The 23,544-nt window shown below is 45.0% G+C and overlaps 2 pseudogenes; one reads left to right on the top strand and one right to left on the bottom strand.

Moving 5' to 3' along the window:
- The first annotated feature begins 264 nt into the window (after positions 1-264).
- Positions 265-608, top strand: LOC100423168 (large ribosomal subunit protein eL30 pseudogene; annotated as a pseudogene).
- Positions 609-6,223: 5,615 nt separating this feature from the next.
- Positions 6,224-21,180, bottom strand: LOC144340943 (transcription factor NF-E4-like; annotated as a pseudogene).
- Positions 21,181-23,544: the final 2,364 nt, after the last annotated feature.

Here is a 23,544-nt window from a genome sequence, read left to right as displayed (position 1 = left end):
ACTGGAAAATTAGGTTTTAGTATGCCAGTAATATATATGTCTATAGAACCCTATTATAAACCTGATAAATTTTAGTGGGAAGTCATTAAAGCCTGCAAAAATGGGGAAGGTACCTGAAAGGCAGAACTGGAGACTATGATTTTAAAAAATATTTAATGTAGGCTGTGAATAACTTTGCATTGTGAGAACTCCTTCCTTTCTTGCTCCCTGGCTATCTTAGTGGCAGCTCTTAACCGGGGAGCATCACATACCTAAGGCAGGAAGATGCTGGCTGCAGTGAAGATGAAAAAGTCACTGGAGTTGATAAACTCTAGGGTCCAACTCATTGTGAAAAGTGGACAGTACATGCTGGGATACAAGCAGACTGTGAATATGATCAGACAAGGCAAAGCGAAATCAGTTGACCTCACCAACAATTGCCCAGCTTTGAGGAAATATGAAATAAAGTACAATGCCACACTGGCCAAAACTGGTGTCCATCACCACAGTGGCAATAATATAGAACTGGGCACAGGGTGGGGAAAATACTACAGAGTACACACACTGGCTATCATTGACCCCATTCTGATATCATTAGTAGCATACCAGAGCAGACTGGTGAAAAGTAAAACAAGTACAGTTTTTCTTTCTTTGTTTTTTTTTTGAGACAGAGTCTCTCTCTGTCATCCAGGCTGGAATGCAGTGGCATGTGATTTTGGCTCACTGTAACCTCTGCCTCCTGGGTTCAAGGGATTCTCTCTCCTGCCTCAGCCTCCCAAGTAGCTGGGATTACAGGCGCCTGCCACCATGCCCAGCTAATTTTTATATTTTTAATAGAGACGGGTTTCACCATGTTGGCCAGGCTAGTTTTGAACTCCTGACCTCAAGTGATCTGCCCGCCTCGGCCTCCTAAAGTGCTGGGATTATAGGCGTGAACCACCACGCCCGGCAACCAAGCAAAATTTTTCTTTAATAAAACTTGCCTCAGCTTGTTTCAAATAAATATTTAACATAAAAGTTAAGTCATAATTTCTTAAGAAGAATAAACTATGTACAAGTGGCCCCATTTTCAAAAGTCAGACTCTTTCCCAAAACTTACTTTCTTTATTCATCAGAGAAAGAAACCAGTGATATACCACTGGGCATACTTTGAAGGTTGCATATATGCTACAATATTATCTCATGCAGCTGGACTTTTCAGGTCTTTTTCTTAAGATGGTAATTTTTTTCTTCACTAATGTATTTTTTTCATCCCTGTTTCATTTTATTTAGTTTTGAGATAGAATCTTGCTTTGTCACCTTGGCAGGAGTGCAGTGGCACAATCATGGCTCACTGCAACCTTGAACTCCTAGGTTCAAGTAATCCTCTCACCTTGGCCTCCCAAAGTGCTGTGCTGGGATTACAGGTGTGATTCACTGCACCCAGCCTATTTATGTGTGTGTGTTTGTGTGTGTGTTTGAGACAGGGTCTTGCTCTGTCTCCCAGGCTGGAGTGCAGCGGCACAGTTATGGCTCTCTATAGCCTCAACCTACCAGGATCCAGTGATCCTCCCATCTCAGCTTCCCAAGTAGCTGAGACCACAGGCATGTGCCACCACACCTGGCTAATTTAAAAAAATTTTTGTAGACAGAGTCTTCCTGTGTTGCCTAAGCTCTGTTTGTGTTTTAAATTAATCTTTGCTCATTATTGTGGTGAGTTACTCTTCACAGAAATGTGTCAGGAAATTGAAATAGACTTTTTTGTAATGTAAAAGTTGTGATTGGCTGGCTGGGGCTGGGACCAGGGGCAGGAAGTGGAGAAGTACTGTGTGTCTGTTGTGTTTGTACACTATTTCATTTCATAACAAACCGCTATTCTACTATATCAAAGTCATAGATTTAAAAATTTAGGCTCACAAAAGTTATTTGCTGAAGGCCATGCTCACTTCAGACCAGGCACTTTGCATTCATCATATTATATAATTTTGTCTCACTAAGATCCTAAGAGGTACTGTACTTTTCCTATTTAGGAAGAAACTGAGGCTTAATGCTTTCCTTCAATTCAAACTCACAGTTAGCTGACTCTAAGGTCTGCATCTTCACCTGAGTTCACTGTGAGTGAACCTGTATGTAGCCTTGGGACAGAGATCTTGTTACTGGAACACCAGGGGTTTGGTCTCTGTCCTGCTGCTTGCTGCATAGAAAGCCAACCACTGAAACGACGAGTATTACCAAGGAAGAAAGCTTTAGTCAGATGCTGTAGCTGAGGAGATGTGAGCTCAGTCTCAAGTGCATCTCCCTGACTACTAAAATGCCAGGTTTATATATCAGGGAAGAAGTGTAACAATGTGTAAGAAAACAAGAACTGGGGAGGGGCAAGGAAGCAATCATCTGGTGTGGTGATCTGGTGACTTTCAATTCTTTGATACTTACATTTTGAGAGGCCTGAAGGTCCTTTCCTGAGGAAGGAACTCTGAATAAAATAAATATAACGTTCAAGCTGAGACCAGAAGGGTCAATTTCTATGTTTATCAGAAAGAATAGTCTATGGAACTATTGGGCCAGTTTCTTTTTTTTTTTTTTCTTTTTTTTTTTTTTTTTGAGACGGAGTCTCGCTCTGTTGCCCAGGCTGGAGTGCCGTGGCCGGATCTCAGCTCACTGCAAGCTCCGCCTCCCAGGTTCACGCCATTCTCCCGCCTCAGCCTCCCGAGTAGCTGGGACTACAGGCGCCCGCCACTTTGCCCGGCTAGTTTTTTGTATTTTTTTAGTGGAGACGGGGTTTCACCGTGTTAGCCAGGATGGTCTCGATCTCCTGACCTCGTGATCCACCCGTCTCGGCCTCCCAAAGTGCTGGGATTACAGGCTTGAGCCACCGCGCCAGGCCCGGGCCAGTTTCAATCTTTTTTTTTTTTTTTTGGAGCAACATGCTGTTTTAATGAGCGCCTGGGTGTAGGCGGGCTGAGGCCTAAAATGGTGTCAGTCCCAAGTTAGGATGGGGCAAAGGTTTTATAGTCTCATGTAAACAGGAAGTGTCCTAGTCTGAAGTAACTGCTACGTCATATCCGGATGGCCTGTTTCTTGATCTTCAGGGGTATGTGTCTTCCGGCCGGCTCTCTTCCTGCTTCTGCTATCTTGCTGACGCACGCTGCTGATGCATGTGGCCTTGTGCCTTGGGACTGGGCCTGAGCACGGAGGAGTTACTCATCCCCTTAAGCTTTCAGGTCCCGGGGAGAATCTTACATTCTTGTCTATTTGGTTATAGAAAAGGGAAAAGGAATGACTTTCTCAATAACTACTTAAGGCGTGACATAGTGGGTGGCATGGGCACCTTGGAAAAAGAAAACCTCAATTTTTTGGGTATTCTTGAGAGATGGGTTGGTATCCACCATGTCGCTGTAGCAGGAGCATCGTCTGGATCTGGAAACACGTCTGTGCCTGTAAGACAGTTATGTTGAGAGGACAAGGAGGTGTCGACAGGGAGAGGCATGGCCTCATTTGCTGCTTTACGAATGAAAGTGTCTGGATTAAGGATGGGAGGTAATTCCTGAGTGGCTCAGAGTCTGGTAAGGGTGGAGGCTCCAAGACAAAAGTTTGGCCATACATGATTTCAAAGGCACTATAAAAAGAGGGTGCCTTTGGTGTTGTGCAGAGTCTCATGAGGGTGAAAGGAAGATTTTTTTGTCCACGACTGGTGGGTTTCTAGAGCCAGCTTGGTGAGTGGGGCTTTAACGACAGAGTTAACTTTTTCAATTTTGCCTGAAGATTGAGACCTATAGGGTGTGTGGAGAACCCATTTTATACCTAAGGATGTAGAGACGCCTTGGGTAATTTGGCTGATGAAGGCGAGTCCATTATTGGACTGGATGGATGTTGGGAGTCCAAAACTGGGAATTATATGCATGACGAGAGTATGTGTGACAATATTTGCACTTTCTGAAGTTGTTGGGAATGCTTCTACCAACCTGGAGAAAGTACAGACAAAGACTAGAAGATAGCGAAGCCCTTTATCGGGTGACATGCGACTGAAGTCTACTTGCCAATCTTGCCCGGGTACCTGGCCCTGGGCTTGGTGGGTAGGAAAAGACTGTGGCAGGAGGGAGCCCTGGGGTGACACTGAGTGGCAGATAGAGCAGGACTGGGTAATTTCTCGAACACAGATGGAAAGGTGAAGACAACTGAGAATAGGGCAGAGAAGTTGCAGGAGAGGTTTGTAACCAACATGGAAAGAGTTGTGGAGGCTTTGGAGGTGAGGAAGGCTTTGGGAGTAAGGAAGAATGAAGCACTGTTCCTTGACATACCATGGTCCTTGCTTTTTGAAGGTTTTGGGCTTGGAAGTCCTCATTTCTTCTGAGGAGTAAAGAGGAGAGAACAAGGATAGGGACAGAGCATGGCCGGGTTTAGACGGGAGCTGGTTAGCAAGGTGATGTGGGGAGTTTCAATGAATAGAGCATACAGTTGGAGGAGCCGTGGGGCAGGGAAGAGACTTAGTACACTGTGGTGAGCTAGCATGTCTTTGATATTATGGGTTGAATGAACTGTTAGGTTGGCGTGGACAGATAGTTTTAGGCTTTCAAGACTGAGGACAACAGCTGCCACCAATGCTTGGAGACCGGCAGGCCATCTGAGAACTGTGGCTTCAAGCTGTTTTGAGAGGTGGCAACAACCTGGAGGGTGGGTCCCTTAGACTGGGTTAGAACACCTAGTGCAACTCCATGCTGTTCATCAGTATAGAGGGAGAAAGGTTTGGTGAGGTCTGGGAGAGTGAGGACGGGAGCTGAGATGAGAGCCTTTTGGAGTAGACGGAAAGGTTGGGTAATAGGCTGTGCAGGTTTGAAGGCTCATGGAGAGGGCCTTTAGTGGCTTGGCATAACAGTTTGGCAAGTAGAGCAAAGGAGGGAACCCAGAGCTTAAAATATCCTGCTAGTCCTAGAAAAGAGAGAATTTCTTACTTAGTTTGTGGAGGCGGGAGGGACTGGAGGAGGGATATGAGGTCAGTTGTTAGCCCTCGGGTTAGCGGGGTAAGGACTAGGCCTAGATAGGTGAATGAGGGGGTGCATATTTGTGCTTTCTTAGGGGAGACCTGATACCCCTGTTCTGCCAAGAAGTTTCAAAGAGTATGGGCGTTGCAGTCTCTTTGAGAGGGGTGACACAGGAGCAGATCATTAACACATTGAAGGAGAGTGGATGGTTTCAGGGATAAGGTACAGATGTTACAAGCAAGGGCCTGTCTGAAAAGGTGGGGGATGTCTCTGAAACCTTGAGGTAGTACGCACCAGGTGAGCTGACATGAAATGTGGGTGTCGGGGTTTTCCCACGTAAAGCCAAAGAGGTTTTGGGAATCAGAGTGTAAAGGCACTGTGGGGAAAAAAAAAAAAAAAAAAAAAAAAGCATCCTTGCCGGGCGCGGTGGCTCAAGCCTGTAATCCCAGCACTTTGGGAGGCTGAGACGGGCGGATCACGAGGTCAGGAGATCAAGACCATCCTGGCTAACACGGTGAAACCCCATCTCTACTAAAAAATACAAAAAACTAGCCGGGCGCGGTGGCAGGCGCCTGTAGTCCCAACTACTCGGGAGGCTGAGGCAGGAGAATGGCGTGAACCCGGGAGGCGGAGCTTGCAGTGAGCTGAGATCCGGCCACTGCACTCCAGCCTGGGCGGCAGAGCGAGACTCCGTCTCAAAAAAAAAAAAAAAAAAAAAAAGCATCCTTTAGGTTTAGGACAGAAAAATGGGTGGTATTAGAGGGAATTGTGGAAAGTGAAGTATATGGGTTAGGAACTACTGGACATACTGGGAGTACAGCTTGGTTAATGAGCCTGAGGTCCTGGACTAAGTGATTAAGTTCCATCTGGCTTTATTAACAGGTAGAACTGGTGTGTTAAAAGGGGGATTTGCTGGGCGGAGTAGATGACCAGCGAGGTGATGAGAAATGACAGGCTTTAGGTCTATGAGAGCTGCTTGGGGATAGGATACTGCTTCTGTGATAGGAACTGGGTGGGCTGTTTAAGGGTAACGTGGACGGGGGTGTGGTGTTCTGTGACTGAGGGTGTGGAAGTATCCCAAAAAGCAGAGTTAACTACGGATGGGGGATAAGAACAGGTTGCATGTTTTAAGGTGGGAGGTTGGAGGAGGAGAAGAAAGTTAGACGCCCTGGAGGGGTCTAGGTTAATGTGTTGGGTACAATGGGGAACATGGAGGTGGAGAATAGTGTGAAGTTTTGAAAGGATATCTCTGCCTAGGAGCAGAGTTGGGCATGAGGGCAGGACTAAGAAAGAGTGAGTGAAGGAAAAGGTGTTCAGGGAGCAGAAAAATGAAGCAGGGGACTCGGGGTTTGGAGACGTCTCCATCAATTCCCACAACAGAGACTTGGGAGGACTGGGTGGGTCCTGAAAAATTAGGTAAAGCAGAGTAGGTTGCCCGGTATTAATTAAAAAAACATACTGGCCTACCTGCCACCATCAGAGTTACCCTTGGCTTGGATGAAGCGATGGTAGTTGTCGGGGCGTCTGTTCCAGGGCACCGTCAGTCTTCAGCGGCAGGGTAGGAGGTTCTGGCTGGCTCAGGAAGGGATGGGGGCGGTCCTCGCGGGAGCTGCTCACAGTCCAACTTCCAGTGGGGTCCAATGCAGAGGGGGCATGGCTTGGTGGTCTTATTTGGGTTTGGGCATTGTCTGGTCAAGTGGCCTTCATTGCCACACTTGAAACAGGTGCCAGGTGGAGGTGGATTGCTAGGAGGCTTCTGTGTGGAGCTGTGACCCCGTGGGCCTGCACGGTCTCTAATGGCAGAGGCAAGCATTTGGAACTCTGCCTGTTTTTGCCTTTTACTTTCCTCATCACGATTGTTAAAGACTTTGAAGGCTAAATTAAGGAGGTCTTATTGTGGGGTTTGAGGGCCGTCGTCAAGCTTCTGAAGCTTGCACCAAATATCGGGGTGGATTGGGAGATGAGCTGAAGGTTTAAAATAGTGGTTCCTTCTGGGTTGGTTGGGTCTAGGTTGGTGTATTTTCTCATGGCTTCAGTTAAATGAGAGAGAAAAAGGGCTGGGTTTTTGTCAGGACCTTGGGTGATTTCTGAAAGTTTTTCATAGTTTACCACTTTATGGGCACCCTTTTTGAGTCCTGCAAGGAGACACAATCATGTGGTCTTGATGGCAGCATCCAGAGGCCCCCGTCTTGATAATCCCAGTGGGGGTCCTGGTTGGGGACCGCTTTTGCGCCAGTAGGCTGGGCAGGAGCTTGGTGATGAATTGTATCAGCATGTGCCTGAGCTAGGGTCCAGATATGGTCCCAGTCTTCTGGGGTGAGGGTGGAACAGAGGATAATGTAGAGGTCATGCCAGGTTAGTTCATAAGACTGGTTAAGGTACTGAAACTCCCGAATATAAGAGGCAGGGTCTTCTGAAAATGAACCGAGTCTTTTGTTAATTTGAGAGAGAGCAGTGAGAAGGGAACATGAACTCTAACAATACCTTCAGTTCCTGCTACTTCCTGAAGGGGGCACTCTAGCACAGGCGCTGAAGTAAGAATGGGGCATGGACCAAAGATGGCGCCTGAGCGAGTGTGGGCAGGAGCAAAGGAAGAACCTGGAAGTGGTTCCGGCTGAGGGTTTGAAGGGGGAAGGGGAATTAACAGGCAGTGGAGGATAGATAGGGGTGTAAGCTGGCGGAATGGGTTTACAAGCTCCAGGAGAGGGTGGTGGGGGAGGAGAATGGGTCCAGGCAATACTAGAATTGTCCTTAATGACGTGATAGTGTAGGAAAAGAAGTGGATACAGCTGACTGGGAAGATGGGTGGGAAGATGGCAGCTGGGAGGATGGAGGCTGGGAAAATTGCGGCTGGGAGGATGGCGGCTGAGAAGATAATAAGGAGGCTCGGGGGGTTAAAGAAGATGGTTGAGAGGAAGAGTTAGGGCCTAGGAGAGGTGGACAGCAGTCAGCGGGATTGAATAAGGGAAAAAGAGGAAGGGTCAGGAAGAGAAAGGCGATCAGGGCAGCGAGAATGGAGGAGAAGGCTTTGAACAGGTAAGCAATAATTGCAGAGGTGGGGCTGTGATCTGAATGCAAAAAGGCCTGGACATAAGGAATTTCTCCCCATTTCTCCAGACGTTGGCAATAATTGCTTAAGTCAGTTAAAACTGTAAACTCGAATGTTCCATGTGGGCCATTTGGACCCATTATTTAATTCATATTGTGGCCAGACTGAATTGCAAAAAAAGACAAGGCGCTTAGGGCGAATATGTTGCCTGAGGCTTAAGGTTTGCTGGCGGTGGAGGAGGGGGTGTTTTTTTGTTTTGTTTTTAATGAGGCAGCCTACAGTGTTGTTTTTTGGAATGTAGGACCGGGAGTTTCCCATAACTGAGGGTAGGCTCCGGAGAACAGGGAAAAGTAGACCATCCTGAACTGCTAGTGGGAGACAATAAAAGGAGCAATCGTCACCGCTGCCTTTTTCGTTCTGGAACAGGATCAAATGGCTTAGAGGCGTCCCCCTAAGATCAAATGATCAGCGAGTGCCTGGCACACGCTCGGAACCTTCTTGGACCAACATTGGATTTTCGGATCGGAGAAACCAAGAGAAGCTGTGCAGATTTTCCCCTGTAAACCAAACCGGGCTCCCAGGGAAACTTACCAGTAAGCGAGATTAGTGATGGATGTGCATGCACAGAGAGGCGACTGGAGGCTGAGGAGCTTCCTTTGTCTGGATACTGTGGCCTGCTTTCTGAGGTGGAGGGGTAGGTCCACGGGGGACTCAGACCTGAGCCCCTCTCGGGTTTGGGCACCAGATGTAAGGTTATTGTATCGGTCTGAACCCTGAGAGCGTGCCTACAGACAACCTGAGGCGGTGTGGAGCAACATGCTGTTTTAATGAGCACCTGGGTACAGGCAGGCTCAGGCCTAAAATGGCGTTAGCTGGCCAGTTTCAATCTTAATCACATTGTTGACAAATAGACCACTTTCCAATTTAGGACAGCACTACTTGCAGCTCTCCACCGTATGACCTGTTACTGCAAATAAGGCTTCTGCAGTGATGATCAAAACTTGGGGAAAGGGTTGCCTGAGCTGAAAGAGAAAACTAAAATGTATTTTGGAATCTCATTTTGAGTCCACTGTGAACTGTTTCTTTGTTGTGGGAAATCATGTGAATGGACCCTTTAATTGCACAAATGTAGAGGAAGCACTTATCCTTCATTTTCAGGAGGAAACTGAAAGAAAAGATTGGAGATGTTTTGGACATAAGTCGGGGGCAGTGCCATTTAAATAATTGTGTATAGTTAAATGATTATTGTGCCCTGGGACTCATTTACTTCTGTGTTGAAAGGTGTTTTTGACTTTATTTACACCTGGTGAGTGTGGTACAGCAAAGGAGACCTTCCCTTGGGAAGATAGGTGTGAGCTTACTCAATAATTGCTTTAGTCTGGACAACATAGTAAGACTCTGTCTCTGCAAATTATTTATTTTTTATTTTATTTTATTTTATTTATTTTATTTTTGAGACAGAGTCTCACTCTGTTGCCCAGGCTGCAGTGCAGTGGGGCCATCTCTGCTCACTACACCCTCCTCCTCCCAGGTTCAAGCAATTCTCCTGCCTCAGCCTCCCACGTAGCTGAGATTACAGGTGACTGCCACCACGCCTGGCTAATTTTTGTAGTTTTTAGTAGAGATGAGGTTTCACCATGTTGGCCAGGCTGGTCACAAACTCCTGACCTCAAGTGATCTGCCTGCTTTGGCCTCCGAAAGTGCTGGGATTACAAGCATGAGCCACCATACCCAGCCTATTTTTGTATGTTTAGTAGAGATGGAGTTTCATCATGTTGGCCATCATTGGCCAGGGTGGTTTCGAACTCCTGACATCGGGTGATCCGCCCACCTCAGCCTTCCAAAGTGTTGAGATTACAGGAGTGAGCCACCACGCCCAGCTTACAAATTATTTTAAAAATAGCCAGGCATGGTGGCACACAACTGTAGTCCCAGCTATTCAGGAGGCTGAGGCAGGAGGATTGCTTGAGCCCAGGAGGTTGAGGCTGCAGTGAGCCATGATCTTGCTACTGCACTCCAGCCTGTGTGACACAGCGAGACCCAGTTGGAAAAAAAAAAAGAATTGCTTGCTGAAGATCAGCGATTTTGTCGCAGAGTCTTTACCCTCGACCAGGAGAGCAGTAAGGAGGGATGAGACTGCGCTTGGCATAACCCAACCTATGCTGGATTGTTGATAACTTACACATGACTATAAGACTGAGTAAATCACAATACACTGATGCTTGCTTTAGAAATGACAGCTGTAACAGCAGAGTGGAAAAGAGTTTGAAAGATGCAGAAATGGATTCGTTCTAGGTTACTTTGTATTTATAGGCCTTTCTTCACCAGGCACAGGGTCATTTTATTCATTAAACTCCTAAGATTCATCATCATATCTGGGATATATATAATATATTATGCCGTCCACATTTACCTATGGAATAAATGGACTTTTTCATTAGGAGATTACTAATAAAGTCATTATATAAAGTATGGAGTAAGATATCCCCAGATTGCCAGAATTTGAAAATAAGAATATTCTTTGAGAATGAGAATAATGTATATATTTATTTATTGCCTATCATTTCCCCCCTCAATTACTTATTCTGAATCAAGGGGATGAATGAAACTATGCGTAATGTCATTTGTAGCAATCAATCCCATCACAAAAAAACTGGTAAATGTGGTCCTGAAGAGATCTGAGGAACACCCATGAAGCTGACTTGAGTAGATTTCCCAGATAAATGACTGAAAATATGACTAATATGAAAGGAATTGGTGATCTCACTGGGTATTGTAATCTGTTTAAGGAAGGAAGACAGGGAATCCAGGTGAATCAGGAACAAAGGGAGACACCAGAGAGCCCCACCTGGACTGTGTGCAGGTCACCTGGCCAGCAGAGGCACTGCATGTTGGTCACTCATCCTTTAGCCACACAACAGTGGCCTCATATCAGGCTTTTCCTGGCCTGGATAAAAAAGCCGTCAACAGTATACTGCTCTCTCACTCTCATTTCTTCTTCTGATGAGTTTGGACTTCCTTCCCTTTGACACAGTGAAGGAGGAGGCATTATATTTCAAAGATGTTCTAGTTACTAGAAAAATACATACAGCACTGTACATGGCATTCTGACTTATAAAGTCTCCTGTGAATTTGATTATTATGAACTGACCACAAGATTTTTGATGAAATCATGGTTTTGATCTTAAAATTAAGAACCATGGCCGGGCGTGGTGGCTCACACCTGTAATCCCAGCACTTTGGGAGGCCGAGGCAGGTGGATCACCTGAGGTCAGGAGTTTGAGACCAGCCTGACCAACATGGTGAAACCTGGTGTCTACTAAAAATACAAAAATTAGCTGGGCATGGTGGCAGGTACCTGTAATCCTAGCTACTCAGGAGGCTGAAGCAGCAGAATTGCTTGAGCCCAGGAGGCAGAGGTTGCAGTGAGCCGAGATTGCGCCATTGTACTCCAGCCTGGGCCAGAAGAGCAAAATTCTGTCTGGAAAAAAAAAAAAAAAAAAGAGCCACTTCATGTATATCAAAGGGAGATAATCACACTTAAGTAGTGCTGTGCCTCTGTTTTTGACGTTCTGTCTCACTATAACAACACAGGACTCCTGCAGAAGGAACCTGTCTCATCAGGATAGCTCATTACTAGGCAATCTTGCAGGATCTCTACAAGAGATGTGTACATTTGCATGGCCTTGGCTGTAGGAATGCTGGGGAGACTGGGTCACAGTATTATCCAGGTCTCTTGGTATTATCTAGGTAGGAGAGGAGCTAGTAAGAAACTGCCCCAGCTGGGCACGGTGGCTCACGCATGTAATCTCAGCACTTTAGGAGGCTGAGGCAGGTGGATCACAAGGTCAAAAGATTGAGACCATCCTGGCCAACGTGGTGAAACCCTGTTTCTACTAAAAATACAAAAATTAGCTGGGTGTGGTGGCACGAGCCTGTAATCCCTGCTACTTGGGAGACTGAGGCAGGAGAATCACTTGAACCTGGGAGGCAGAGGTTGCAGTGAGCCGAGATCCCACCACTGCACTCCAGACTGGCGACAGAGCGAGACTCTGTCTCAAAAATAAATAAATAAATAAATAAATAAATAAATAAATAAATAAAAATAAAAAAGAAACTGCCTAGGCTCGTGGCTCATGTCTAAAATCCAGCACTTGGGGAAGCTGAGGCAGGAGGATCACCTGAGGCCAGGAGTTTGAGACCATCCTGGGCAACATGATGAAACCCTGTCCCTACTGAAAATACAAAATTAGCTGGGCATGGTGGTGCGCACCTGTAGTCCCAGCTACTCAGGTGGATGAGGCCTGAGAATAACTTGAACCTAGGAGGTGGAGGTTGCAATGAGCCAAGATTGCATCACTGCACTCCAGCCTGGGCAAAAGAGTAAGACTCTGCCTAAAATTAAAAAGAAAAGAAAAGAAAAAGGAACTGCCCCTCAGCAGCACTTTCATAAAGTGTGTTAGTGTTCTCCAGAGAACAGAACCAATACAATAAAGACAGAGGGAATTTGTTGGAGGACTTGGTTCACGTAATTATGGAGGCTGAGAAGTCCCACAACAGGCAGTTGCAAGGAGATCCTGGGATGCTGGTAGTGTGGCTCAGTCCAAGTCTGACAGCCTCAGAACCAGGAAAGCTGATGTGTAATTGTCAGTTTGAGGCCAAAGACCTGAACACATGCAGGGTTGCTGGTCTAAGTCTGAAGTTGCAAGGTCAGAGAGTCCGGAGTTCTTATTTCCAAGGGCAAGAGGAGAAAAGTGTCCCTGCTTCAGGAGGGGAAAAAGAAAATCCTGCTTCTCTTCTTTTTTGTGCTATGTGGGCCCCCAGCCAAATGCTTATATTGAGGGTGGATCTTTCCCACTCAGTCCACCAACTCACACGCCCATTCCCTCACAGACATGCCTGGAAGTAATGCTTTACCAATTATCTATTTCTTAATTCAGTCAAGTTGACATCTAAAATTAATCATCAGAAGTCAATCCCCAGCCAGCCACAGTGGCTGATGCCTGTAATCCCAGCACTTTGGGAGGTCGAGGTGGGTGGATTGCTTGAGGTCAGGAGTTCAAGACCAGCCTGGCCAAAATGGTGAAAACCCATCTCTACTAAAAACACAAAATTCTCATGGTATGGTGGCATGTGCCTGTAATCCCAGCTACTCAGAAGACTGAGGCAGGAGAATTGCTTGAACCCTGGAGGCAGAGGTTGCAGTGAGCCGAGATTATGCCATTGCACTCCAGGCTGGGTGACACAGAGAGATTCCGTCTCAAAAAATAAAAAAAAAAAAGTTTACCCCTTGTCAGCTTGGCACCCACATGTATCTCCTTAAAACATACTTAATTTCTAAGACAATAACAAGGTAAATAATTCTGATTAACATGATAGAACTGTATTGTATACAACAAAAAGTGCATGAATCTCTTCCCTAGAAAAGGGAATAAAGTCCCTGGTTGATGTTTACTCTTTTCCTGGTATCCTATAACTTAAATACTATGATGTAAAATTAGCAATACTTAAATACTGACTCAAAGTCAATATATTTTATAAGATGAATAAGGAACAAAAACAGGTCATCTGCTTAATATGTGTATATACACAGAAACATATACTTTTTTAAGCTTATTTATTTTTTATTTTAAGATAGGATCTCACTTTGTTGCCCAGGCTGCAGAGCAGTGGCAAAATCACAGCTCACTGCAGTCTCGATCTCCTGGGCTTAATCAGTCCTCCCACCTCAGCCTCCTGAGTAGCTGGGATTACACACATGCACCACCACACCCAGCTAATTTTTAAATAATTTGTACAGATAAAGTCTCACTATGTTGCCCAGGTTAGTCTTGAACTCCTGGACTCAAGCCATCCTCCTGCCTCAGCCTCCTAAAGTGCTGGGATTACAGGTATAAGCCACAATGCCTACAAAAATATTTTTAACAAAATAGTGAGGAAATAATCATGACAATTATAATCCTCAGTTCTGTAAGTGGTAATGTAGTTATAGTTGGTATTTATAACGACCTTCTTCCAGTACACATTCTGTATTCCTTTTGTCTTCAGCAGGCACCTCACTTGGTTGTGGTTCTTTACCTGGCAGGGTGACCCAAACCTTTATTTCTGAAGGGTCTTGGCCAGTCATAATCCTGCCTGGATTGGGTTGTAATTTCCCATTGACCTTAATCACAGGGCATGGTAATACTAGCAGATGCCCTAAGGGATCTCTAATATTCCAGACACATCCTTCCTTACCACCATTGTGGAATAATAGTCCAATTTCTCTTTAGTAATCTGATCAGTCATCCCAGTCAACACTGTAACTCCCTTCTTAGCCCCTTGACTCAGAAGCACGAGGAAACCAAAGTGACTGGGTGGCAGTCTTAACTTTCAGTTTAATGAAGTCATTGTTGTGAGTCTTGGTAGCAACATTCCTCCCTCTGGAACTGAGACCTCTAGGCCAGCAGAGCACATATTGCACAAACAGGAAGCAAGGATTTTGCTAGTTGGTCACTAGGGGTGATGGTGACTGGTGCCACTCCCATATCCCCCTGGATTCCTGGACTCATAAATCCTGGCAATGGGATTAATAGTACCATATATTGAATGCTGATTCAGAGCACATACAGCCTTCTGGAGAACCTTGCTCCAGACTTTCAAAGTATTGTCACCTAGCTGGCACCGTAACTGACTTCAAAAGGCCATTCCATCATTCTGTCAAGCCATATGCTTCAGGATGTTGGGGAAGATGGTAAGACCAGTGAATTCCATGAACAGGAGCCCGTTGATGCACTTCTTTGGCTGTGGAGTGAGTTCCTTGGTCAGAAGCATTGCTGTGTGGAATACTATGATAGTGGATAAGGAATTCTGGATTTTTGTTTTTGTTTTTGAGATGGAGTTTCACTCTTGTCACCCAGGCTGGAGTGCAGTAGTGCAATCTTGGCTCACTGCAACCTCTGTTACCTGGGTTCAAGCAATTCTCCTGCTTCAGCCTCCCGAGTAGCTGGGATTACAGGTGCACACCACCACTCTTGGCTAATTTTTGTATTTTTAGTAGAGATGGGTTTCATCATGTTGGCCAGGCTGGTCTCAAACTCTTAACCTCAAGGGATCTGCCCACCTTGGCCTCCCAAAGTGCTGGGATGACAGGTGTGAGCCACTGTGCCCGGCCTGATAATGCATTCTGTAAGTACATGGATGGTAGTTTTGGCAGAAGCACTGTGTGCAGAGAAGGCACGTCCATATCCAGAGTGTCTATTCCAGTAAAGATAAAATGCTGCCCCTTCCATGATGGAAGTGTTCCAGGTAACTGGTTGACTACCCTGGGGAATGATGCCATATCAGGGGCTCAGTGCTGGTCTCTGCTGCTGGCATATTGGACACTCATCAGTGGCTGTAGCCAGGTCCATCTTGGTGGGTGAAAGTCCATGATGCTGAGCCCAATCCTTATTGTTCATCCCTCCCACCATGGCCACTTTGTTCGTGAGCCCATTGGCCACTGACAGGGGTGACTGGGGTAAGAAGCCAGTTGGTATCCACAGAACAGGTCATCCTACCCACTTGATTACCAAAGTTTTCCTGTGCTGAAGTGACCCTTTGGTGAGCATTCACATGGGACACAAATATCTTCACGTCTTTTGCCCATTCAGAGAGGTCTAGCCAGTAACTCCTTCCCAAACTGCTTTGTCACCAGTTCTCTAATCGTGTTCCTTTCATGTCCCTGACCATCCAGCCAAACCACTGGCTATAGCCCATGAATTGGTACACATCTAGGAACATCCTCACAGATACATTCAGATGTAACGCTTTATCAGTTCTTTAGGTATTCTTTAATCCAGTCAAGTTGATACCTATCATCACAAAAAGGCAGATCAACAGGAAAATTTAAGAGGCTGAGACTTCAGTCCGTAGTAAGAAAACAGGTATTTTCCTTGATTCATTCAACACATTTAGGTAAGTGAATCACCTGCTTTTTAAGGTCTTTTATAATAATCTCATAAACTGGGCTTTTCCTGGTTTCAAAAAACACTTCCTGTAGCTTCAAGTTATTCAGAACGATATCACCATTCTCCCAGGATGCTCAAACAAGAGAATTCTCAGATCCCAGAGATGTTGTTTATATACTCTAACTTAATAAATATCAGGCTAGGCACAGTGGCTCATGCATGTAATTAATCTCAGTGCTTTGGGAGGCAGAGATGGGAGGATCCCTTAAGCCCAGGGGTTCAAGGCTGCAGTGAGTTATGATCACACCATTCACTCAACAGAGTGAGACACTGTCTCTAAAATTGGTTTTTTTTTTTTTTTTAAGATGGAGTTTCACTCTTTTGCCCAGGATGGAGTGCAGTGGTGCAATCTCGGCTCACTGCAATCTCTGCCTCCCAAGTTCAGGCGATTGTCCTGCCTCAGTCTCCCGAGCAGCTGAGATTACAGGCACGCGCCACCACGCCCGGTTAATTTTTGTTTTTTTATTAGAGACGGGGTTTTACCATGTTGGCAAGGCTATAAAAATCTTTTCTAAAAAAAGAAATATTGGATTTAAAGAGTAGGTGTCAGCCATGTTTTAAGTGCAAATTTGGCAATATACAAATCTAAATGGTTACTCATGAGGCATGTGCTAATTGTAGGTCATCCTATTAATGAAAGCCCAAACAAAAAATTTTCACAGGTGGCTTACAGGCCTTTGAGAGTGAGTCTGTGCCCCTCACCAGTTCCAGGGACCCCATTTTGAGAACCAATGAGAATTCTTTTCATAGGATTATTTTCTCATGCATTGCATTTATATTGATATCTTGCCTCAAATGTTGTCAGTCTTCTACAGAAAACAGTATCTGATAGATTTAAATGTAAGTAAAACAAAAAAGTTTTGTTAAAATAACAATAAGAATAGTGGAAATAAGTGAAGCATAGGAATCATGCTAGGAAATTAGGGTCCTTGACACCATTATCCGTTTCAAACTCCGGTTTGATGGGAAGTGTTTTTCCTTTGGAACTCTAGGAAGAAGATACCAGGAGGGGGTAAATAAGAGTAACAGTGGCCAGGCGTGGTGGCTCACGCCTGTAATCCTAGCACTTTGGGAAGCTAAGGCAGGTGGATCATGAGGCCAGGAGTTCAAGACCAGCCTGGCCAACATGGTGAAACCCCGTCTCTACTAAAATTACAAAAATTAGCTGGGCATGGTGGCATGTGCCTGTAATCCCAGCTACTTGGGAGGTTAAGGCAGAACTGCTTGAACCAGGGTGGCAGAGGTTGCAGTGAACTGAGATCGAGCCACTGCACTCTAGCCTGGGTAATAGAGCAAGACTCTGTCTCAGAAAAAAAAAAAAAAAGAAGAAGAATGGTTGAGGCATTATGAATAATAAAAATGTGTAATAACAGCCATCACCGTAGTTGAAGAGATTTTATTTTTAACAGAGGCCAGGGTACACTGAAGCTACTAATTAGTCAGCAAATTGTTTTCTTTTTAATTGTTGCCATCAGCTAGTTGTTCTCTGCTCAAAGTGCAGAAATAAACTTTAGCACTATATATTATAGGGTGGTGACAGCAGTCCATTAATTAAAGACAACTCTCTTGATTTGAACAGATTTTTAGCTTATGAACTTGTAGAATAAAAGAGTTTAAGACTAATTCTGGGAAAAATTTGACTGTTTATCAATCTACTTATTTTTATCCTGCTTTAGTAAAGGAAGGGTATGCCTTTTAATAACATTTAAAATATCAATTTCTAGTTTGGACCACCTATCTAAATAGTTAATTCACAGCTGCATTTTGTTTTTTAAAAATCTAATTTTTAAGTTTTTGGGCCAGGCATGGTGGCTCACGCCTGTAATCTCACCACTTTGGGAGTATTGCTTGAGTTCAGGAGTTGAGATCAGTGTGGGCAACATAGTGAAACCCCATCTCTAAAAAACTTTTTAAAAATTAGCCAGGCATGGTGGCACGTGCCTGTAGTTCCAGCTACTTGGGAGGCTGATATGGGAGGATTGCTTGAGCCTGGGAGGTTGAGGCTGCCATGAGCCATAATCGCACCACTGCACTCCAGCCTGGGCAATGGGGCGAGACCTTGTCTAAAACTATAAACTAAATTTCTCCCAAAGTTAGCTTGGCCTGCACCCAGGAATGAGCAAGGATAGCTTAGAGGTTAGAAGCAAGATGGAGTCAACTATGTCAGATTTCTCTTACTGTCATCATTTTGCAATGGCAATTTTTCTTTTCTTTTTTTTTTTTTTGAGACGGAGTCTCGCTCTGTCACCCAGGCTGGAGTGCAGTGGCCGGATCTCAGCTCACTGCAAGCTCCGCCTCCCAGGTTCACGCCATTCTCCTGCCTCAGCCTCCTGAGTAGCTGGGACTATAGGCGCCCGCCACCTCGCCCGGCTAGTTTTTTGTATTTTTTAGTAGAGACGGGGTTTCACCGTGTTAGCCAGGATGGTCTCGATCTCCTGACCTCCTGATCCGCCCGTCTCGGCCTCCCAAAGTGCTGGGATTACAGGCGTGAGCCACCGCGCCCGGCCGCAATGGCAATTTTTCAACTGCACCCTCTATCTCCCAGCCTCAAGCAATCCTCTCACCCCAGCCTCCTGAACAGCAAGGACCACAGGTATATAACACTTGGCCTGGCTAATTTTTAAAATTTAGTTTTTGTAGAGATGGAGTCTCACTGTGTTGCCCAGGCTGGTCCAAACTCCTGGGCTCAAGCAATCTTCCCACCTCAGCCTCTCAAAGTGCTGGGATTGCAGGTGGGAAACACTGTGCCTAGCCAATTCAAAGTTTTTACAGAACATTTTATGAGACCTTTGTAAAGGGCATCTGGCCTGTGGCTCTCTCACTTGTGGCTGCTGATTTACATATAACTAGTGTATAAATGAGTTGGGAAGAGGAGAGCCTGGGCTTTCTCTTCAGAAGTTTCTCTCCCCGTTTACACACTCCTTCAAGCTTCATACTTGCCCCTATGAGACCTCCCGTTCAATTCAGCAAGTGTGTAGTGACAACATCATTGTTTGCCCTGGGATGGAAATTCTCATCCCTAGCTCTCACTACTACTTTGAAGACTTGATATAGTAGGTTCAGGTATCAGATACTATGACAGTGGTTCCAATAAGACTAGATTAAGGCCCAGCACTTTGGGAGGCCACGGTGGGCGGATCACCTGAGGTCAGGAGTTCAAGACCCGCCTGGCCAACATGGTGAAACCCCATCTCTATTAAAAATACAAAAAATTAGCTGGGCGTGGTGGCAGATGCCTGTAATCCCAGCTACTCTGGAGGCTGAGGCAGGAGAATCACTTGAACATGGGAGGCGGAGGTTGCAGTGAGCCGAGATTGCACCATTGCACTCCAGCCTGGGCAACAAGAGCAAAACTCCGTCTCAAAAAAAAAAAAAAAAGACTAGATTAGAATCATCTGTGGCCGGGTCACATCCTAGTATTCAGTTAAGTTTAGCCATGGCCAGGTGTGGTGGCTCATGCCTGTAATCCTAGCACTTTGGGAGGGTGAGGCAGACGGATCACCTGAGGTCAGGAGTTCTAGACCAGCCTGGCCAACATGGTGAAACCCAGTCTCTACTAAAAATACAAAAATTAGCCAGGTGTGGTGGTGCATGGCTGTAATCCTGGCTACGTGGGAGGCTGAGGCAGAGAGTCGCTTGAACCCTCAAGGCAGAGGTTGCAGTGAGCTGAGACGGTGCCACTGCACTCAAGCCTGGGCAACAGAGCGAGTTTCTCTTTAAATAAATAAACAAATAAATAAAGTTTAGTCTAAAGCTACCTCATTACATATTTTAAGTTTGGCCTAAAGGTTTATCTGTACATAGCAAACTGGATGTGTAACTGGATGTGTAAACAGGCTATAACCTACTCTTGTAGCAAGAGCAAGAAGCCAACTCTCAGACAATCACAGCAGCCATACTTCAACCATTCACAGGTGGCCAACTATTTAAGCAAGAGAAACACTGAGTGTAACCAATCCAGCTCTTTCTATACCTCACTTCCATTTTCTGTGTGTCACTCTTTTTTCTGTCTAGAAATCTCTGACCAGGCAGTAGTGCCAGAGTTGCTCTGAATTTGTTTCTGGTTTTGGAAAGTGGGCTGTCTGATTCGTGAATCATTCTTTGCTCAATTAAACTCTGTTTAATTTGTCTAAAGTTTTTAACAGTAGATCCAAGGATTAGGCTCTAAGCCCACCCATAAAGAAAAAGTTGGATGTATCAATATCATCCTTGAAAAGTTCCCTGGAAATTCTCCATCATGGCGACCATTTCAGACCACCTCTCACCATGTTAGTTTTCCTTCTGAAACTGCCTTTGCAAAAATTATGACAGTAAAAAAAAATCTGTCATAGAAAAATTATGACAGTGAAAGAAATTTGACCTAACTGACTCCATCTTGCCTTTAACCTCCAAGCTGCCCTTGACAATTCCTGGGTGTAGGCCAAGCTAACTATGGGAGGAATTTAGCTTATCACTTAACTTTGAAACAAAGGAAATAGCTGTGATAACAAAGGTTCAAACGATTCTCCTGCCTCATCCTCCTGATGGAATTACAGGTGCCTGCCACCACGCCCGGCTAATTTTTGTATTTTTAGTAGAGACTGGGTTTCACCATGTTGGCCAGGCTACTCTCAAACTCCTGATCTCAGGTGATCCGCCCACCTTGGCCTTCCAAAGTGCAGGGATTACAGGTGTGAGCCACCGCGCCTGGCCTAAACTCTTTATTGCAATTCTCTTGTCTTAATAAATTAGCTTTATTTGGGCAGTGGGGAAGAAGAATCTGTTGGGCAGTTACACTTCCATTATTGGAATCGATTCATTGTTTCTTGGGCTGAGCACAGATGAAGTACTTATGTGGATTTTAGGGCTGAGTAGTTTGAAAATATAAACTATAGCTTTAAACACTAGGATTGCACTCCATAGAGAAAATGTTCACATTTTGAGAGATCCTCCCCCAGGAACTGAGACCTCTAGAAGGAAAAGCACATTTATATTCCCCATTTCAAAAAGCTCTCTGAGTGGAATGACGACGATTTTAATTTTTGTTCTTTACATGATTTTAGTCATATAGTTTAATTCACATATGTTAAATGGGGCATGGGGTATTAGGCAATTCCACTGTAGATAATGTACCTCCAAGCACTATTATTTTTTGTTGGATACTTACTTTCATGTAATCCAGCATTTTTCCAAGTGTAGCCCAGCTATTCCTGGAAGTCTTCGCCATCTTTCAGGGGGACTGGGCACTGTGGCTCATCCCTGTAATCCCAACACTTTGGGAAGCTGAGGCAGCAGGATTGCTTGAGCTTGGAAGTTCAAGACCAGCCTGGGAATAAAGAGACTCCATTTGTGCAGAAAAATTAAAAATTTAGCTGGGCATGGTGGTGTGCATCTGTAGTCCAGCTACCCTAGAGGCTGAAGTGGGAGGATAGCTTGAGACCGGTAGGTTAAGGCTGTAGTGAGCTGTGGTCATGCTACTGTGCTCCAGCCTGGGTGACAAAGTGAGACCCTGTCTGGAAAAAAAAGAAAACCTTTCAGAGGGTCCATGAAGTCAAAACTATCTTTTTTATAATACTGAGATGTTATTTTCCTTTTTTACCCTCATTCTCTCATACGTGTGATTTATTATCTTTTTGATGTCTCAACCTGGCCAGGATATAGTCTCCGGTTATTCAGGGGCTATAGTCCTCTAGTTACAATCTAGGTGTTACTGTGAAGTTATTTTATTGATGTGATTAAAGTTGAGTTTAAGTAAAAAGGAGATTATTTTAGATAATCTGGGTGGGTGGATTCAATCAGTCCAAAAGCCTTAAAAGTTGAGCTGAGGTTTCTTTGATGAAATTCCAACTGGACTTTTAGCTTCTTATGCCTTAGAATTTCAGTCAGCTCCATCTGATAGCCTTTCCTGTGAATTTCAGACTTGCCTTGCCTGTCCCCACAATTGCATAAGTGATTCTTTACAGTTAATCTCTTAATACATAATTCCTTCTGTTCTGATTAAGATTTTGACTGATAGAGGCCAGGCGTGGTGGCTCACGCCTGTAATCCCAGCACTTTGGGGGGCCGAGGCAGGTGGATCACTTGAGGTCAGGAGTTTGAGAACAGCTTAGCCGATATGGTGAAACCTCGTCTCTACTAAAAATACAAAAATTAGCCGGGTGTGGTGGCATGCGCCTGTAATCCTAACTACTCAGGAGGCTGAGGCATGAGAATCATTTTAATCCGGGAGGTGGAGGTTGCAGTGAGTGGACATCATGCCACTGCACACCAGCCTGGGTGACAAAGTGAGATTCCATCTCAGAAAAAAAAAAAAAAAAGATTTTGCTGGATAGAGATTTTGGACAGAATCATAAGAATGAGTTTTTGGAGTTGGTTTTCTAATCTGATTAAATTTGAAGGCACCAATGCCTCTATTTTCGAGGTAAAGAGGGCACTGGTAGTCCATGTTATGATATGGTAAGAGATACGCAAGGCATGGCCCCTGGATACTTCTAATAAAATATCTACAAGAGGCAAGGTTCTGGCCAAGTATTTACTTTGAGTCAAACTATGGAATATAATGAGATGGGCTGATTGTTCCTAACTTCACTGAGTAGTAGGAAAAGAAAAGGATGAGCTCAAGCCTTCAAATTCTCAGGTCATACTCCACATAAGAAACCTGAAAGCTTCTATGTCTGCCCTGAAATAAACCCTCATCTCCTGTAGCCACATGGCAAAGATTTCTGAAAACCAACCCCCGCGTCTCCCTCTGCCAAGGGCTGAATTAGACACAAAAGTGAGTCCTTGATTGAGAAGGAACATGATCCTGAAATTTCGTATGGGAACAAGGCAGATCTTGATGAAGCTGAGGCTACAGAATCCCTAAGTTCTGATGCATCTCCTTTGCCAGTTGGAGGGGCTTTCCACCACTCCCTGAAGAAGTTAGCCCTCCTATGCCTATGCCTGAAGAATGTGTCATGGCCTCCCCTGAGGTACTTGCCTTGCTCATTCTCCTCAGGACCTGCCTCCATCACTCCTGTCTGGTTCTAGACTAGAACTAGACTCCAGTCCTAGCACGTCATGAAAGGTGAGGTATACTATACTCCAAAGTATGTCCTAGGAGAAGGTATACTGTACTCCAAAATAACTGGTTTTTTTTTTTTTTTTTTTTTTTTTTTTTTTTTTTTTTTTTTTGGAGAGTTTCTTGCCCTGTCGCCCAGGCTGGAGTTCTGTGGTGTGATCTCAGCTCATTGCAACCTCTGCCTTCTGGGTTTAAGAGATTCTCTGCCTCAGCCTCCCAAGTAGCTGGGACAACAGGCATGTGCCACCACGCCCAGCTAATTTTTGTATTTTTGATAGAGACGGGGTTTTACCTGTTGGTCAGGCTGGTCTCGAACTCCTGACCTCAGGTGATCCACCCGCCTCAGCCTCCCAAAGTGCTGGGATTACAGGGGTAAGCCACTGTGCCCAGCCAAAGAACTGCGTATTTTTTGCAATGTATGCTGAAAGAAACCTGGAGAATATCTGTGGGAATGACGTGAAGGAAGTGGGAGCATGTCATCCTGGTTCACAAGTAAAACTAGGAGCTTATGTAGGGCAGGTGATCAATGGA

The sequence above is a fragment of the Macaca mulatta genome, chromosome 5 (assembly GCF_049350105.2).
Source record: "Macaca mulatta isolate MMU2019108-1 chromosome 5, T2T-MMU8v2.0, whole genome shotgun sequence".
NCBI classification, from domain to species: domain Eukaryota; kingdom Metazoa; phylum Chordata; class Mammalia; order Primates; family Cercopithecidae; genus Macaca; species Macaca mulatta.
This window is presented reverse-complemented; position numbering and strand designations above follow the sequence as displayed.